This window comes from Phalangium opilio, unplaced genomic scaffold (assembly GCF_054372755.1).
Source record: "Phalangium opilio isolate 3A_F unplaced genomic scaffold, DU_Popi_V2 ptg000086l_1, whole genome shotgun sequence".
NCBI classification, from domain to species: Eukaryota; Metazoa; Arthropoda; class Arachnida; order Opiliones; family Phalangiidae; genus Phalangium; species Phalangium opilio.
Window position 1 is genome coordinate 1127497 of NW_028324191.1, and position 20092 is coordinate 1147588.

At 34.3% G+C, this 20092-nt stretch overlaps 3 long non-coding RNA genes across 4 annotated transcripts; 1 reads left to right on the plus strand and 2 right to left on the minus strand.

The window, feature by feature from the left end:
- The first annotated feature begins 2198 nt into the window (after window positions 1–2198).
- LOC149650538 (uncharacterized) lies at window positions 2199–4019 on the plus strand. The gene is made up of 2 exons (XR_016371560.1): window positions 2199–3224; window positions 3337–4019. It is a non-coding gene; the product is annotated as an uncharacterized LOC149650538 (long non-coding RNA).
- Window positions 4020–5110: 1091 nt separating this feature from the next.
- LOC149650539 (uncharacterized) lies at window positions 5111–6366 on the minus strand. Its single transcript, XR_016371561.1, has 2 exons — window positions 5282–6366; window positions 5111–5221 (listed from the first exon to the last, which is right to left on the minus strand). It is a non-coding gene; the product is annotated as an uncharacterized LOC149650539 (long non-coding RNA).
- An 8120-nt stretch (window positions 6367–14486) lies between these two features.
- LOC149650540 (uncharacterized) lies at window positions 14487–17471 on the minus strand. 2 transcript variants are annotated; one of them, XR_016371549.1, is made up of 3 exons: window positions 17206–17471; window positions 16669–17121; window positions 14487–16382 (listed from the first exon to the last, which is right to left on the minus strand). It is a non-coding gene; the product is annotated as an uncharacterized LOC149650540 (long non-coding RNA). The 2 variants fall into 2 exon arrangements; XR_016371548.1 differs by lacking the exon at window positions 14487–16382 and adding an exon at window positions 16434–16589.
- Between the last annotated feature and the right edge of the window lie 2621 nt (window positions 17472–20092).

Here is a 20092-nt window from a genome sequence, read left to right on the forward strand (position 1 = left end):
GAATTAAAGACAAGGCATTATCCTGGTTAACATCCTATCTAACTAGTAGATTTCAAACTGTATGTTACGAGAACAACTTCTCCCAAAAACAACTAATCAAACATGGGGTTCCACAAGGCAGTGTATTAGGACCTTTGTTGTTCAACGTTTATACTGCTGACCTTCATAAAGTTATCGAATACACAACAGCAAACGAATACGCGGACGACAACGCCTTAGTTGGCGCCGACCAAGACCTACATAAATTGACTATTCAAGTGGAATCGGATCTTGCGAACTTAAAAAAGGCCTTAATCCAGAAAGGTCTAGTCCTTAACGAATCTAAAACCAAGTTTATGTTATTTGCACCAAACGAAAAACTGAGGAAAATTGCTGAAAGTCTGCAATCCATTCATAAGAACACAATCACTCGAGTGGCGACTTTTAAATACTTGGGTATTTGGTTGGACGAGAAGTTCACATGGGAAGAACAAATTAACTATGTATCCAAAAAATTAAAATCCCGTACTTGGCTATTAAGGCCTCTTCAAAATTGTCTAGACATAACAACTCTCCGTCTTATCTATAACGCGTGCATTAAACCAATCTTTGAGTATGGTGACATTTTCTACCACTCAGCAAACTCGAAAAATACTACAAAACTAGACGCGCTATATACAATATGCACAAAGCTGATATCTAAAAGAAACAAGTATTCTTCTGCAACTGAAGCTAAGCTTATAGCTAACATTAAGACACCTAAAGAAAACTATCACTATAATATTTTAACCTTAATGCACTCTATTAAAAACAATAGAGCCCCTCCGTACATACTGGACCACTTCTCCGACCCAAGACTTCATCACAGTACCAGGAGCCACATCAATGACTTTTATGTAGAAACTTGCACCTCCAGATTTCGCCTTAAAAGTGTCAAATTTCGTGGAGTTAAACTTTGGAACAGCCTACAAAACTCAATAAAAAAAATCGAACCCACCACCGAGTTTAAGAACGCTTTAAAAAACTATATTAAAACAATATCTTAATTAGGAATTAATCCATTTTAACCAATTTTAAGTAATTTTAATTTAACAATGGACACCTTTGTAAATAAGACTTGAATCTCTTAAAGGTTGCTCCAATAAAAGCATTTTATTATTTATTATTATTATTATTATTATTGTACACGGCCCTTTTCTTTTGGTGAGTTACACTTAGAGACTGCGGGGTTTCCCAAGGGACACCGACATCGCATACTAGAAACGATTCGGGGGTTATAACGAGTAGGTCAGGTTTAAAAATGTGTTCATGGTTGAGGGCATCACTCTGAGTGAGGCGGGGTTCCTTTATGACTGTGTACTTGGTTTTGGAAATGCTCATATAGACGAAGTTTAAGAGTTTATTGTGACCAATGGTATAGTTAGGCTTCGATATGGGACAGGCCTGTAAAATGTGGGACAGCAATTCGATGCGGCCGCAGCCAGATCGACAAGTGCGGTCGCCGCGATTACACTCTAAGAAAAAAGCGTTCAATGGGTATTCAAAGTTGAACGCAATCGTTCATTTTTGAGCAGTTTGGAAATATCAAGCGTTCAATCGCGAAAGGTGTGCAGAATCATCCGAGATGATATTGAAGGTGTTCAATACTGCCACTTTGCCTAATAGTTCGTACCCCTTTGCGTTTTTACCCCGAAAAAAGAGTTTGCCCTTTTTCCATTCCCATGCTCCACCCCCACCCTTTGAAAATATAAATAAAAAAGTCAACAACGTGGTCATTTCTTCCGCGCTCTTGAAACGGTACGGGTCGGACTCGGTACGGCATAGAATATTTTAGTGAAGAAAGAGCTGCGCTTCCTCAGTACTCACCACGACTTTGTGATTCTTATATCTGAATGATTATAAAGGTCAGTATATTTAAAGTAAATAACTTATTCAGTATATATTAACTTTTAAATACTTGTTTTTAGGCACCGTATAAAGTGAACATTTATTCTTCAGAAAGTTTACTTTCTTGTGAAGAATAAAGGCTGCTAAGTCTTAAGGTAAGCTAATTTTTGTGATTGATTTTAGAAATGAATTAGTAACAGGCTACAGTTAAACCTGAATTCCATAAATTAAGTATTTAAAGCAATGAGTATTTTATACAAAAATGTTTAAGATTTTAAGCCTGCTTTGAGAATAGAGTTTGCCCCCCCCCCATGCTTCTCCCTTGAAAATTAAACAAGATGGCCCCGGCCATATTAACGTTTTGCCTTGGCTAGCTAAATTTATTGTAAGGTGACCCCGGCCTATATACTTTACGGTTATTTTTTCTTTTAATTATCAAATATCATTCCAATTATGAACAAAAATAATCTAGCTTGATTTTGGGTTATAGATTATGAAACAAGTAAATAACCAACTTCTGTCCTATGAAATGGAACAATTTTCTTGATATTTTTGTTGCAAACCTAATATTTGTGGGATAATTGATGCGTTTGGGTACTAAAATTATTCATTGATTGCACGCTTATGCAATATGCAATATGCAACAAGCGCTTAGAATTAGCCCCGAGTCATGTTCTCTTGAAACTTGAAGCAATAGAAATGAAGTAATTTGCATAAGCCCTAAAGAACAACGCTAGACGGGACACGGAAACGGATGGTGGAGATAAAGATCCTTTTTGTTTATGATGTACTAAGCGTTAATTAATCAGAGAAGCTGGAACCGAAAAAACTTACAAAAATCTCATAATATTTGTGCCAAAAAAGTTAATTTAAAAACAATTTTATATATTTTAATTTAGTATAAAACAATTTTAGAACTAAAAATGGGGTTGACGGGACGCCCAGCCTGCCAGCCAGGGTCGGACCAATACTTTTCCGAACCTCTAAAACGCGCGAAACTAAAAACTTAGTAAGGAAATAATTTATAAATAAAAATGTGGTAGAAGGTACGCCCAGCCTGCCAGGCAGGGTCGGACCAATACTTTTCCGAACCTCTAAAACTCGCGAAAGTAAAAACTTAGTGAGGAAATTTTTCTCAGATTCCGCGCCTAGAACGAAAAGTTTCACTAGTGCCATCGTCCGGAGAAAACGCGAAGCTTGATCTAGGTGAAACAAAAATGGCAGGCCTGAGACCTGTAGCATCAACGGCAGTGTATGTGACGTTTAAACTTATAATTAAGTGCCTAAAGAAAATTAGTACTCGAAATTTTTTGCAATGAATGAACCACAATTTTCAGAAGAGAATATTTTCAAAAATGGTAAGTGTTGAAAACCTAATCACCCTAATATTAACCAGATTAGTTATGTAAACTCTTAAGCCTTGGTCATAACACGAGTATAAAATTGGTCATACTGTTTTGTTTTGTTTAGTACCTGTTGCTCTCTCTCTCTTGTGAAAATTGCTACGAGTATTACACATATTTTCCAAAAGATCCTACTGAAAAAATTCGAAAAGCTCTTCAGTCAAACTTTAAGGGAAATGAATTCACACAGTATGGAATTATAAACGAAAAAAACTCTTGTTGCTTTAAAAAAGAGTCTAATTTAAAAGTAACGAAGATTGGTTTGAAGTCAACCCTTCTTATCGATTCTTGGGGTGTTCCCCTGACGGTCTAGTCAACGATAATTTGGTCGAAATGAAGTGTCCAGTCATTGGTGAAAAAGGAAACTTAGAAACAGTCCTCAAGAAAACTCCTTACGTAATCAAGACTGACAGAACATTTTCTTTGAAACCCAAACAAATGTATTATGGGCAAGTGCAACTTAGTTTGGCCCTTTTAGGACTTCAAAGTTGTCATTATGTAATTTATTCAAACTGGAAGATGATTGTTTTGTTATATGTGCCTAAAGACCAAAAATTTATTAACAATCAATTAACCAAGATTACAAATTACTTATTTCAAAAGGTTTTTTTGCTTATTTTAATTACTACATTCCAAATTATTTGAAATGGAAAAATAATGGAGCAAATAAGGCTGAAGTGATATTTTTAAGTTCCTTAAAATGTGATAGAATCTTACAAATTTATTAAATAAAATTGTTTTACAAAATTTCACGAGTCTTGGGTGCATTATTCATTTGCATTTTTTTTCACGGGTTTTAGCAAGCTTGGGAACTGCGTAAGAGTTAATTTAAAATGATTTGAGGTCTGAACTTTACTTATTCCAAACAAAGCTGATAGAGCGGTGAATGAAATGCCAAGTTTTAGTTTCATGAGTGTCAAAAATACCCTATCTCGAGACTCGTAGTTTCCCCCATTCTTGGCCCTCTCTACCTTATTTGTCCATGAAAAGGGGTATGAATTTACTGTTAATATTTTTAATGATTGCATCAAATAGACCAGTACTCTTTAATCCTGTTAATGAAATTATAGAGGGGGCATTCAATATTCCATTAGAAGCATTAACATAACATGTATGATTTTCCAAGGTGTTGACCATAATGCATTTACAGGGTTGCCACGGAATATTCAAAACCAAATTCCCTGACTTTTCCAGGTTTTCCCTGACCTTTTTCTGAGATTTTCCCTGACCTTTTCGGCCGAAAGTGTAAATGTTTACAGCACGTTTTAAGTGGTGCTTATAATTAAATAAAGTCTCTACATTTAAGTTTTCCAATGTATTTTTCACACCAAAAAGATTAAGAACCATTTTCACCTAAATGATTAAGAAAAATTTTATCTAGGATATAAATAACAGTCTGAGAGATTTCTTTAGAGAGCATTAACTTTACAAAAACAATTCTAGACATTTTTTAGGATTGCTCTAGAGTTCACTCTGTGTTAAGAGAGGATGAGAAGAAACTTTCATTACTCTTTCAATAAAGACTTATCCCCAGAAATTTTACCTACTAAAATAAAATTCCCTGACTTTTCCCTGACTTTGCTGAAATTTTTCAAATTCCCTGACTTTTCCCTGACCTTTTTGGCCCATTTTCAAATTCCCTGACCCGTGGCAACCCTGATTTATCATTGGGGTTTGGAGTGGTGCATTTGTCGGTCGTAGTTTCCTCGGTAGTTTGTTGAACAGCATCAATCCCCAATCTTTCAGCTAGAATTTCTGCGTCTGCTGGTCCATTTATTTCAGATGTTTCACTTGCATGCAAAGTTGGAGATTGTGAGAGCTGATTCCTTTTTTTTTCAGTCTTTCCAATCTCCCATTAGCCTTGAACTATTGTTGTTGATCATGTTTCCTTAACGGGAGTTTTTTGGAAGGAACAGCCAAAGGTCCAAGTCTGGGAGGGTAACTTAACTTATCTACAATAATAACTCTAATTATAATTGGTTTTAAATTAATATTATACGCTTAAAACATACCTGAATGTTCATATTTCGGAATGAAGGGAGCAGACAACCATGGACTTGGTGTGTGGTTTACCCATTTTTAAAGCTATATCCCATTGTTTCGACAATTTAACGTCGCGCGGAAATTGGTGAAAGCGGACACCTCTCATTATTTATACACCCATACACGCTGCAGTATTTAACCATTGTTTAATTACGTTTAAATAAACAGCAAATCTGACAAAAACTAGCCAAATTATCGTTGAGCAGATAGTTGAGTTGTTGATTTAATTTTATAATTATCTTTGAGCAATTCAATTTAATTAACTTTAATTAAACCATGAGTATGTTGATTGCGTTTGTCATTAATGGTATCGCCGGAATCAAGTTACATTTAAACACCTGATTAAACTAATCATCGATCATCCACCTTGCAATAGGCAGACTAGACGGAGTTCGCAAACTTCGCAGTCTATTTATGACATCTCATGTTGCCCTCTATTGAATCTCTCAACAACTATCGTTAAATTTATTACTTAAATAATATAATTTTTTTTAAATATAATAATCATATTAGCTAATTATAATTATTTAACTTTAAATGAGTATGTTTCATTGATTTAAATCGCATTGCTAAAAATTATTGGCGGGCGCTAGGCAGTCATTCTCTCTACTCTCTCTCCTCTCCCACTTACAAAATCCAGCCGCAGCTGGTTGCCGCGCGTCGGGAAGGGGAGGGTGGGTGGGGATCCACAAACTTCTACCTCTCTCTACTCTACAGTCTAACTTAACTCGGGTTTTGTACTAAGCAAGCGTGGCTTCGTGGTAACGCGCTCGCTCGGCCGTCTTCACTGACGTCTCGTATGGATTAGGACATGGCAGGTTCAAACCCCGGCACCGACGGGAAAAATAATTTCAATTGAAATTAAATACGTTACGCCACCTATGAGGTGTAAGGTGAACTACGGATGAATTTCGAGTCGAAAATTCGCGGGAAATTTGAAATTTAAAAAGTTTATTTATGAAGAATCTTATTATGCGGTTACACCAAATCCAGCCAGCCGTCCAGCCAACAGAGGGCGGAACAATAGTTTTCCAGCTCTAAAGAGCGGCAAAACTAAAAAGCACAACCTTGAACTAGGGAAGCTTCCCTACTTCAAGCGAGCTTCAAGGTACAACGTGGTAATTTCTCCCGCGCACTGCAAGATAGAACCGCCATTTTTAGTTTATACATGGGAAAAAAATTCCAAGTTCAGTCCTCCCCCTCTTTAGTCACAGAGAATACCTGGCACACCCTCAATCATTGCCTCCCTCGAGGTCTCACCGTACCCCCGAAAGTTTTGTGTGTGCGTGTCTCTTTCTCCCCCTCGCTCTCCTGCTGTCCAGTGCATGTAGATAAATGTCGCACAACCCTGAGATTTTTTTAAAAGGCTCCACGAAGGGCCGCCTGCCTTCGGCAGCAGTGTCAAGGAATATGGCATGGCTCATTTGTTTACATTTTTTGGTAAATGCTTAAGTTTAAAACATTTTTGGATTTTTTGGAGACATCCATTTGCTATTTAATTTAAAAAAAATCATTTTTAAGATAATGATTAATCATTTTAGCAATTTTTAAGTCTGATTTTTCTTTTTCATTTTTTTCAAAGGCATTTTATTTTGACTACTCATTTTATGAGAATTTAGAGGTTGGTCTCTGTTAACATGGTGGTATATGTTTGCTCTATTTGTACTAAAGTAGTAGAACGTCATACAGTTTCCAGTTGGTTGAAACATACCCGTGTATGCCACTCTCATGAGCCCCAACGTCAATTTAAATGTTGTTATAATTCAAGCTCAAGGGTTTTTACAAAATATGTCTCACTTAGAAGCCATTTATACATTAAGCATTTCACTGGAGGGGTTTTTGTTGAAAACCAAGAACAAACAATTGGTGATGGTTTACAATATGAAGATGTTGATATTCTACCAGAAAATCCAGTGCCATTATGTAACCCTGATCTAAATAATTTAGAACCAATAGAACCAGCACAATTAGACAGAAATGCTGCCCTTTTCATGTTAGAACTACGGGAGAAGCACAAGTTGCCAGCTTGTGTCACTGAAAGTATATCAAATAGAGTAGCTGGTTTAATAGAGAGTTGTATGGAAACATTCACAAACTTAAATGCTAATAACCAGAGAGAGCCCGATAATAACCACAATGATTTTGATAATCAAGCTCGTGTAGTTACGCACTTGGTGTTGGGTGTTATTAAAAGTAAATATACCTTGGAAAAATATTGTAAAGAAAGTATGGATTATGTGGAACCAGTTGACTATGTATTAGGAACGAGAAGGGTAAAAGGGAAAGTATTTAAAGATACAGTTACCTACGTGCCAATAATTTCTGTACTGGAAAAACTTTTTTCTCATGACGATGTGTGGGAGGAATATTTAAGGGTAAAGAACGATTGCGGGCCATATTTATTAATTGATTATGATGATGGTGAAATATGTAAACAACATCCTCTCTTTTCTAACGATCCTTATTTTGTTAGACTCCCATTCTACTTGGATGAAGTAGAATTTAACAGCCCTCTAGGAGCCAAAAGGGGCAAACATAAAGTTATGTTAGTATATTATCAGGTTGGAAATTTTGATCCTTCCCTTCGCAGTAAGCTAATAGGCCAGGACAGATAGGCCAAAAAAGGGCTTGACCTAGAACATTTGAACATAAAGATGAAAATTGGTACATGTGTTGTTTTTGACCCAACAAAAAATATACTAAAAGTCCCCTGCTGTAGAGCGCGAGCTTTCGCAGCCATCTTGGAAAATGGCCGCCGGGAATGCCAGCTACAATGTATTCCACGTTCTTCTTCAAAAATTATGAAAATTGGTACACGTAATGATTGGAACCACATGAACATCCCACCCAGGTGTTGCCTTGGCTCACCCCCGCTATTAGCAACCCTCTAGGGGTCGCGGATACACTATTTGTTTGGGCCGTATGGCACTTTTGTGCTTGGAGAGAACTTCCCCGTCCCCTCGAGTCTTCTGCTGCCTTAATCCTTCACTGTCACCGACCACCTCCTGACTGGGCTCGCCGCTGACGGTGTCCAGCTTCTGTCACCTGCTCAAGTGGCGTTTGTTGGGCCCGCTGGCCGATCCCGTGTGCCATGACGGCGGTTCCGCAGGCTCAATTTGGAATATGATGGGAAGGGGCGCTGACAAGGCCCCCAGCTAGGTGTAGCGCCTAATCAAGGGTTATGGCAAGCAATTATTATGAAAAATCTTCAGGATGACGATGAATATGAATGAAATGTTAGAGATTTGTCTAAAATCTAATCTTAAACGACACTAGAATGTATAAACCCCATATTAAATCATATTCTCTAATCAACATGTAGAGACTTACACCTTTGAATAACTTTTCTTCCGTTCAGAATTTGGGGCAATGATTTTCGCGTGGCCATTTTTAAAGATAGCGTCGATAATTTCAACTTCGAGATATCCATTTTTTGTTGTTTATTACGTTAATGAAAATCATCTATTCAAAATATGAATTTCAAAAAGATTTATATATTTGAAATATATTTGGCATTTCCAGCAGTCATTTTCGAAGATGGCGCCCAAACTATCAGTAGCACGTCTTCAATATTCAAGTATAATGTTTAGACGGTCTTCAACATAATTATTACCAATTTTCAAAATTTTTGAACCATATACTGTATCTTAATGACATTGATGGCGGCCATTTTCCAACATGGCGGCCAAACTTTCTGATTTATGGCTTCAATATTTTACACTGAGGTTCACACAGCGCTGATTATAATATCTATTAATTTACATAATTTTCCAACAACATGGTGAAATATACTGTGCCTAGCAATAACGGCGGCCATTTTCCAATATAGCGACCAAACTATTAAACACAAAGCTGTAAAATTTTGCCACGATGTTCCTGTGGTTCCAATCATTATGTGTACCAATTTTCATAATTTTTGAAGAAGAACGTAGAGTACATTGTAGCTGGCATTCCCGGCGGCCATTTTCCAAGATGGCGGCGAAAGCTCGCGCTCTACAGCAGGGGACTTATAGTATATTTTTTGCTGGGTCAAAAATAACACATGTACCAATTTTCATCTTTATGTTCAAATGTTCTAGGTCAAACCCTAAAAGTCCTGGGCTATAAGCAGCATAAAACTAGCATTAGCAGTGAAGTATCGAATTTTGAAGAAGTATGGATATTCTAAAGTATTAAAACCACTTTTGAATGACCTTGAAAGTTTTCAAAAAAATGGTTTTAATATTAGAAATCGAAACGTTAAAGGAGCAATGTCAACAATATCAGCTGATAATCTTTCTAGTCACAGTATTGGGGGGTTTTCTCAATCTTTTTCTTATGGTAGAATTTGCCGTCAATGCATAATTAAAAAAGAAAATATTTCATCCGTGTTTGACGAAGCTAATATGATAATTAGAACTGAAGAAATACATAAATATCATTTAGAAGCGGTTTTGCAAAATCCAGATAATTCACAAATATATGGAGTTAAATGTCCATCGCCGTTTTCAATAATTGAGCACTTCGAAGTCACCCAGAGCCTGCCCCCTGATATTATGCATGACTTTTATGAAGGTGTGGTCCCACTAATTCTCAAATTAGTAATGAATCATTTAATTAACTCTAATTTTATTACTCTGAATGAAATTAATGAAAAGATTGACCAGTTTCCTTAAGGTGAACTGCACATAAAAAACAAGAGTGTACCTATAACCCGAGAAAAGTTGTCAGGTTCAGGTACTTTGACAGGAACAGCTGCTCAAAAAAAAACCTTGCTATACCTATTCCCTTTAATTTTTGGTTCCATAGTCCCTCAGAATGATAAAGTTTGGAAGTTGTTACTTCTCTTAATTTCTATTGGGGAATTTATTACAGCACCAATAATAGATCGCAGGTGGCTGGCTTCTTTATACGAATTAATCTGTGAGTTCATGCACCTATTTAAAGAAACGCCAAATTCCCACTTCATTCCAAAATTACATTACCTAATACACTACCCAAGGTTAATTGAAAATTCTGGACCTCTTATCCGACTATGGTGTATGAGGTTTGAAGCCAAACACCAGTATTTCAAAAGTATAGCAACTATTTCGCGTAATTTTAAAAATGTATGTTCTACTATAAGTACAAGATGACCCAGTCATATAGTTTTTACCGCCTTCTAGTGACAAGAATTAGTATTACTATATGCATTATAAGATGACCCCAGCTAATTTAGCATTTCGGGTTTTTTTTTCATTGTTTGTAAAATAGCATTCCTATTATAAATAAAATCAGTCTAGTAATAAACTACAGTAACTTACTTATTAGGTTCATTTTAAACTTAACCTACAGAACTTTATCTTAATTAAATTACAGAATAATATTTTTTAAACTAGGGTCGGTACTGGTAAATGTGAACGATTCTATTTTTTCTTTAACATTTTGTAGCTAATTTTTGGGCGGCTTAAATTCCTTTTAAAAGGGCTCTATTTGTAGATTGAATATTGAGGATTACGATAAAAATGGTATGAACATTGTAGGAATACGTGGATGAAAGATACGAACCTATATACACACCAACTCGGACTAATCAACTTAAGTTGATGCCAATTTTAGGTGTTGCTTAATACAATACCATCGGGGAATAAGCTCTAGGAAGAGTTAAAATAATCCCACGATAACAAACCTTTAATCATTAGATAGATCACGTTTTTCACTATAAAATTGATATTAATATCTGTGGTTTCGATTCGGAATTCGATTTTAGAGTTGGAAAAAACCAGGTAAAAATTCAATTGTTTCAAGGTTAATTAGAATCCTTTTAAGCTATTTTACTAAAAAATAAAAGTAGAAGTTATAATATTAACTTTAAAATACATCATTGACCCAAAAAAGACTCAAATCTCGCGCCATTAGTAAGTTTATCAATTTAGCGGTAAGAGGGCGGTAGCTACGACTACTTATTGGGCGGGAAAGCGAGAAAACGAGACAGCTGTTATGCGAGGTATCGAAATAAATAGGACTTCTCAACAAATTATTGAACATTTTGACTCGGGTATTGATTTAACTATATTATCCTATTATCACTTATCACATCTGCGTAAACTTTAATCTAGGTGCATGGATTTAGGCCCTACGTAATGGTAGCTCCTTCAGGGTTGCCACGGAATTTTCAGAACCAAATTCCCTGACTTTTCCAGGTTTTCCCTGACCTTTTTCTCAGATTTTCCCTGACCTTTTAGGCCGAAAAAGTGAATGTTTACTGCACGTTTTAAGTGGTTATAATTAAATAAACTCTCAACATTAAATTTTCCCATGTATTTGTTGCACCAATACAAATAAGAAACATTTTAACTATAAATAACAGTCTAAAAGAGCATTTACTTTACAAAAACAATTCTAGACATTTTTAAGGATTAATCTAGAGTTTTCTGTGTTGAGAGAGGATGAGGAGAAACTTTCATTACTCTTTCAATAAAGACTTATTCCCAGAAGTTTTACCCACTAAATCAAATTCCCTGACCTTTTCGGCCCATTTTTAAATTCCCTGACTTTTCCAGATTTTCCAGGATTTCCAGGTACTGTGGCAACCCTGTCCTTTCCTAGGGCCTTTTTTATTCCTCCCATTTGATTATCATTGTTGTTCACATTTGGGTCCAGTGTTCAGTCACTACCTCCTTCAGTATTTAGGGTCAGGGTGTTTACATTTACCAGTGATTGTTCACAATTGGGGTCCTCCGAGGGGATTGGGAAATAGGATATTGTGCAAAATTTAAGAGAGTTAAAAAGCTGAAAACATAGCGAATTGTGTATAAAGAATCATATTTCATATCCTGAAAGTTTCTGGTGTCTAACGTTAGCTCCACGGAAGTTATTCAAATATTTGCAAAAAGTGTCCATAATTACCAGTACCAACCCTATAGTAACTTCCTCAATCGGTTAGTTTTAAACTTAACTAAACTACATCATTATTTGTAAAGTTATCATAAACTATAGTATCATGATAATATTAATTAAATTAAAGTATAATATTAATTAAAGTATAATATTAATTAAAGTATAATATTAATTAAATTAAAGTATAATATTAATTAAAGTATAATATTAATTAAATTAAAGTATAATATTAATTAAATTAAAGTATAATATTAATTAAAGTATAATATTAATTAAATTAAAGTATAATATTAATTAAATTAAAGTATAATATTAATTAAATTAAAGTATAATATTAATTAAATTAAAGTATAACATTAATTAAATTAAAGTATAATATTAATTAAATTAAAGTAAATTCCTCAATTAACTTACTTGAAACATCATTATTTATAATTATCATTAATCTCACTCGTGAATTTATATTTATTTTAATCTTAATTAAATTACAGAATAATATATATTGAACTATTGTAACTTCCTCAATTTTAATTAAATTAAAGTATAATATTAATTAAATTAAAGTATAATATTAATTAATCTACAGTGAATTCCTCAATTAACTTACTTGAAACATCATTATCTATAATTATCATTAATCTCACTCGTGAATATATATTTATTTTAATCTTAATTAAATTACAGAATAATATATATTGAACTATTGTAACTTCCTCAATCGGTTAATTTTAAACTTAATTAAACTACATCATTATTTATAAAGTTATCATTAATCTCACTTGTAAACGTGGACTGCTCGCTTAACTAAGTAGAGTAGCAGACGAGTTTTCAAGAGACGATATCATTGGTTAACTCATGGTGAACTTTGCCTGCTAATTCGTTTCTCTCTACATTCAAGACTGATAAGGTTTCAGGAAAAGAAATCTAAGCTTCAGACGTGACTTTGAGGCCGACTTAACGTCATATTAACGTGGTAGTGGGCGATTATTTAATTTCTCTCTCTTAGCGCGAAACGTCAAGTTCAGTTTAATTTTCATTAAAACTAGAAGAGAAAGTCTGTCCATTGGGATTTGAGCTTTGAAATTTATTAACATTGTCATAGATTCCACAACGGGGTAAAATAATTTGAAAGTGGAGATACCAGTCATACGGCTTAAATCCTTCTCAGTTTTAACTGAATTCATAATACTAAAGGATTCATAAAAGTAGATGTTTCCTTGAACTGAAACATCTCTTCTTTCTTGATGTAAGGGCTCACAGACCTCAGTTTCGGGAGCATTCAAACCAAATTCAATATTTGCATGTTTGACAGTGGATTCTGGGGCACCTTCTAGTTCTCTTTCTGAACTCGACTCCCTATAAGTTGAAGGTTCTGCATCATTTTTAAATTGTATTTGTCGATTATCAGCCCTTATCTTTCTTCCATTAACTTTCTTTCTGGTATCTTCGGAAATAATTTCGTCATCGGTCAAAATAGGCAAACATTGTGAAGGGTAAGTTCCAAGCTTTAGTTTCCTTTTCCCTGTTGGCAAATCGCAAGTAACAAGTACATTAAATCCTGGTCTTAAATTCTTATTACTTAAAAAACCAAATTACCTGGAAAAAAGTAATCAGTCTTCTTGAAATGAAAACTGCATACAACCATGTGATTTGAAATATCTTTTCCAATTTTTAGGACGCGTTGCCATTCTTTACGCCACTTGATTTCTTTTGGGAAATTATGCATACTTAGGCAAAATTAGCCCATACTTAACCCTGGGATTATAGTTTTAACCTAGAATTACGTTGTGGGACACAACAATACTTTTTCCTAGGCGCCATGTTATGATCCTCCTCCTATGATAACTTAAGCCTCGCCACTCGCCCAGGAGCCTGAGGAAAACTTACTCCGTTAGAACAGTTACCAAAATTACCACTAAGTGGCGCGTCACTTTTTCGCGATAGCCAATAGGATCTCATTGGCGATAGCCAATAGCTAAAGGTCATTTTAAGCCTAATTTTCAAACTTGAAGTCTCTTCAACTGTTCAACTGAAAGTAAGTTCTTAAATATAATAATTAAATATGTCATAATTTGCTATTTTTTTTAAGCTTTGGCGTAAAATTGGAATTTGCAACACTTAATTTTGTTGCCAAGTTTAAAAATATATGGAAAATAATGATATTTTTAAGTTGTTTAAAAAAAATAATTTATCGTTTATTGATTTAGGCTTAGAAAAATGGAAAACGTTGTTAACCATTTTAACAAGGGATGCCTTGTTAGTTTTTATGGTGGAGGACGTGGAGGAAGAGGGGGACGTGGAGGAGAACGGGGTGGTGGAGGAGGACGTGGAGGAAGGGGAGGAGGTGGGCGTAGAGGCGGAAGTACTGGTGGAAAAAACGGAAAAAGAACATACTATATCTGCAGAAAACCGGGGCATATTGCCAAAAATTGCCGAAATAAGGAATGTAGGACAAGAGAATAATTTTATAACTTTACCTGGGTCTTTTAATGAACAAAAACATCCTTATAAGTTATAATTTAAAACTATTTATAGAAAACGTTGCCATAAATTTTCAAATTCAAACTGCCTGAATGTATTTTACTATTTTTCGACATTTTGGTGTATTATTTCCTTGCGTTTCTAGGCACTGAACTTATCTTTTACTATTTCGCGTCTTTCCCTACAATTACAATTGCTATTTTTATTGGTTTAAAGTGTTAGAGTCACCAAAAATCGCTATTTTTAAAACTAAAAGGTTTTATTCCCATCTGAAAGATCAAATCTTTCTGATTCAGAATATCTATTTATATAATGCATTATAATTTTTCAAATATTATTAAAACCCCGGCTTTCGGAACCTATTCGCAGAATTTTTTCAAACTATTTTGACAGTTAAATTTCGCGGTACTCCATATACCCCTGGTGACGTCACGATTCAAGCGCGCGTGAACCACGACTCCGCGAGGCGGGGTTATATCCAGAATTTGACGCGCGCGCGATGTTTAAAAATTAGGCTTAGCTCTCGTAATGAAATCTGTCTCGCGCTGGTCAACCTCTTATGACGTCACCAGGGGTATATTTATAATTTATTCCGGCTTAATGAAGTATGTGTAATATCAATATTCTTTTTCGTATTACAAAATGAATAAATTTCTATAAGACTTTTTACTGTTATTATAACCCAATTTATGTTTTAAAACGAAAATTAGCCACTTTTCAAAAAACATGGCACTAACACTTTAAGCAAGGATAAAGAATGCGCGTGAGGAAATCTGTTTTCACGCTATAGGATAGGCAACTCCCTATCTCGAACGACAGCTTATTCTGTATATACTCTGTTACAACATCGGTTGTCAGCACGCGCAAACCTAGATGTCTATGCAACCTAGCTTTGTACGTGCTGTCAAGAGACCAAAAACTTCAGGATCTTCAGGATTTGAAATATCCGCGAGTTTTTTAGCCCAGTGCACGGACCTCTAGGCCTTAGTTTCAAATACAGCCTGTATAACACGTATTTAAAACTAAGGCCTAGATGTCCGTGCACTCGAGCAAATAAAACTCGCGGATATTTAAAATCATGAAAATCCTTTTCTATATCTCTTGTCATAGCTTGATTACATAGAGACCTAGCGCAGAGAAATTTCTCCGCTGGCATTCTTTATCCATGGTAAACTTTTTAGACCTGTGTGATTTCGGTGATCTCTGACTTTTACCAGACTTAATTTTAATGCTTAAGATTTACTGACTTTGCTAAGACTTTGTTTAATTCTTAAAATTTCCTGACTTAGTTTAAATCATTATATTTCCCCCAGTTTTTCGCCATTTTAGTGTAGTTTTCAGCAATGTTATATACTGGGGTTTAGGAAAGTAATCTAGGGTCATGTTAATTAAGTTATATTTTTTTAAAAAGTAGACGAAAAAAAGCCTGAGGGCGACGGAAAAAAATTGAGGGAAAAATGGAGGAAAAAATGGACGAAACCTCCGTCCAGGAGCAACCCTCCACCGAGGAAGAACACTCCGTCTAGGAGAGCGTAAAATAATAAAAAATATTTTAATGTAAGTCAAGTTAAATTTATTAACTTGAATACAATTTCAGTTTTATTTCAAGAAAAATGATGTTGAGATTATGTTTTTCGTAGGTTCAAAAATAAACTGGTTTCCTGTTTTGTTTTTTTTAATTCTTTTTTTTCATGTTTTTTTTAATTTGTTTTTTTTCCGTTTTTTAAACATCTTTAAAAATAAAAGAAATTAGAAAACATTACTTGAATTTTATTGAATTTGAAACTCTAAAATCCGCTTTCATATTTACCTCCGCTAATTTCAGAGACTTTAGGTAGAATTCATAAACATTTCAGAAACTTTGACTTCTTTGAGAAGGCTTACTTGCAAAACCACTAATTTTTTTTTAATTTGTTTTTTTTTTCGTTTTTAAAACATCTTTAAAAATAAAAGTAATTAGAAAACATTACTTGAATTTTATTGAATTTGAAACTCTAAAATCCGCTTTCATATTTACCTCCGCTAATTTCAGTAACTTTAGGTAGAATTCATAAACATTTCAGAAACTTTGACTTCTTTGAGAAGGCTTACTTGCAAAACCACTGAACAGTATTTTACATATTTAACATAATATCATGTAATTAAACATCGTGTTATAATCGACTTTAAAGAACTCGGCCTCAAAATTGCGGGAGCTACGTTGGTATGTCAAAACTACGAAAACATGTTAGAGATTGAATGAACAGCAATGGCTTTACCTTTAATGTAGAATTTGAATTTAAATAAGGCGAATGTTAAATGTTATTAAATGAAAGAATTTGTACAGTTCGGTTTGTCATAATTTCCATTGAAAAGTTATGTCCAACGTTTAGTCAGCGGAGCGAAGCTGGAGGTTTAAACATTAAGGTGTAAAATTTACCTCTACAATGTGTCCCAGCTGTCACAAATAACACTGTAGTAATTGATTGATCTACGAGTAAGATAAATAATTAATTTGTTTATAATTTATTTGAACCTACGGACAGTAATCGTAATGTCTGGTTTTTGAAATTACCAAAGTTGATGTTGCCAAAATCCCAATGCCTATACATTATTGCCTAATCATAACGCTATTTTGACCGAGGCTTAGCGAAATTGCTTAATAATAAAAATACTCTGGTGATTTTAAAGTTTAAAAATAATTATAGTAAATTCCAATGATGTTTTTGTTACGAAAACAATAAAAATCAGACCTAATTAGCCTCCATTTTAATTCCAATTAAAAAAACTTTGGTTTTAAGCGCTTAAAGGCGCGGGTGATCTAACGCCATGTTTTTCTTGCTTAAGTCCCCCTAACGGTGTGAATCACGACAAAAACGCCGTAAGTCCTGGTAAGTCCTACACAAAAAATTACGAGTAAATTGCGTGTCTCTATCAGTGATAAAACGCCGTAATTCCAATACCCAAAACAACGTAAGTCAAAGTATGTGTTAAAAATGATTAAAACCAATACTTAAACTTAATTGATGTTTATGAAACTTGAAAAGTAGGTACATTGAAGTGTTATCTTTCATTTTAGATGGTTCCCAAACGTAACGAGTGAATGTTCTTTTTAATAAAATTCCCATGTTATGTCTATGGAAAAATATAGTATCTTTCGCCAAATGTCGGATTAATTTTATGGATTCTAAAACCACCCTTAGCAACTTCATTCTTTATAGAATTAACTATTACATGGATCTCTTTGAAATTTTAACCACAAAATTAGGGCCCAAATTTTAGTTCACTTGCAAAATTTCAAAGCAGCAAACACAATACGAAAAATGTTACGGCCAATAAAAAAACCCTCCTTAAGCATTAGAGGCAGTATCAAGTCTTATCTAAGAGAGCGACCGCTCTCCTAGAATTAGTTTTTTTTTGATAATTCGCGAGTTAACTCACAAATTAAATGCAACTTATTAATTTGTAAATTCAATTAATAATTTAATTTGTAATTGAGTTTATCACAAATATGTAATTGTAATTTATAATTTGTAATTGAGTTTATCACAAATATGTAATTGTAATTTATAATTTGTAATTGAGTTTATCACAAATATGTAATTGTAATTTATAATTTGTAATTGAGTTTATCACAAATATGTAATTGTAATTTATAATTTGTAATTGAGTTTATCACAAATATGTAATTGTAATTTATAATTTGTAATTGAGTTTATCACAAATATGTAATTGTAATTTATAATTTGTAATTGAGTTTATCACAAATATGTAATTGTAATTTATAATTTGTAATTGAGTTTATCACAAATATGTAATTGTAATTTATAATTTGTAATTGAGTTTATCACAAATATGTAATTGTAATTTATAATTTGTAATTGAGTTTATCACAAATATGTAATTGTAATTTATAATTTGTAATTGAATGATTCAGAATTTGTAATTGTAATTAGTAATTTGTAATTGAATGATTCAGAATTTGTAATTGTAATTAGTAATTTGTAATTTAAGGTTCTAGTAATTTGGCCAACCCTGTAATTTAGGTATAACAAAATTTTATTTTTTTTATGGAAAATTTTTTCCAAGAAGTGATCTGGTATTATTGTTCCTATTATAGGAACGCTTAAGCTCAAAAAATTACTAAGTTGTTCTTAAAAATAAACAAGTTGGGAAAACCAAAATATTACCTCTCCGAGTCAAGAGGACTATTTACAAACTTATTTACCCAGATATGGAAATGTTTCTTTTTTTTATGAACAAATACTGATTTATGAAATATTAAAGCAGTATACAAAGCATAGCAAATATACTGTAAATCCAATAAGGATATACTTGTACACATTAAAATCATCCGATGGGGGGAAAACGGGAAATGAAGAGATAAAACTTTGGAGGGATATTACATTTACGTGTTTGTAAAGGCCCAATTTTCTACTCCTCAACTGTATACCCTCTATGTTCAAAGCCATATTCACAACAGGGTTACCATGTAAACACTATCCTCTCGTTTCACCTCAACGATTTTCTTAGTTTGTCAACATGACTGTTAACGTTACATAACACCAAAGCTAATTTGTGGCTACACACACTGAAGGTAAATGCGCACCATAAAAAGCATGAAAACACCAAAGAGAGTATAGGGGAGGAGTGGAAAGAGGGGAAAATCTAGTCACGCTTTTCTACCGCGCATCTTCAATGCGCAGTACCGAGGCATTTCCGTTTGAGACATTAAACGGTATCGTAGGTGGCGCGACTGAGCCGGAAACTCCCTCGTACCGCTAGTATAATTTAGGCGAGACATAACTATTTACGCTTGTGGAGCGGGAGAGCTTCCACTCCTCCCTTATATTCTCTTTGAAAACACGAAGCTATAATCCGATTACGATCAGACCTTTCACTGGTCTGGGCTGCGTCCAGCAGGGCTCCCCAAAATGACAGCGCATTTTGGAAAACGTTTACCGGTGAGATCTGCCGTCATAGCTTTTCTCCGGTCATCGGTGTTTTAAAAATGACGCTAGCGCAATAAAGCGTGCAAAGTACCAAGGTTTAACAAAAATTGTATGATAACATATTTGAAGAGATAGATAACAACAAGTTTTATAATTAAAATTAGAAAGACTAACATGTCTCTTAAAATTATCGTGTGATCAACTGGTTTCACGCCAATTAAATAGCTTTAGTCCCATCAGAATCAGCAAGAGCTATTTGTATTAATTCCTCCATGTTTTTTTCGCCAAGCTGAGAACTACGCGGTTTACGTCACGTTATCCAAAAATCCGACTATTTTCTTTGAAGACCACGCTGGCTCAGCGCTGAGCACCGTGACGTTAAAATTCAACAACAAAATCCCTTTCTGTAGGACACTGCTAACAGCGCAGAGCTCTTCTGAACGCGGCCCAGATTTCCACCATGATTATTAAATCTAAGCCTAATTATTTAAAAGTGTATTTAACTTTCGG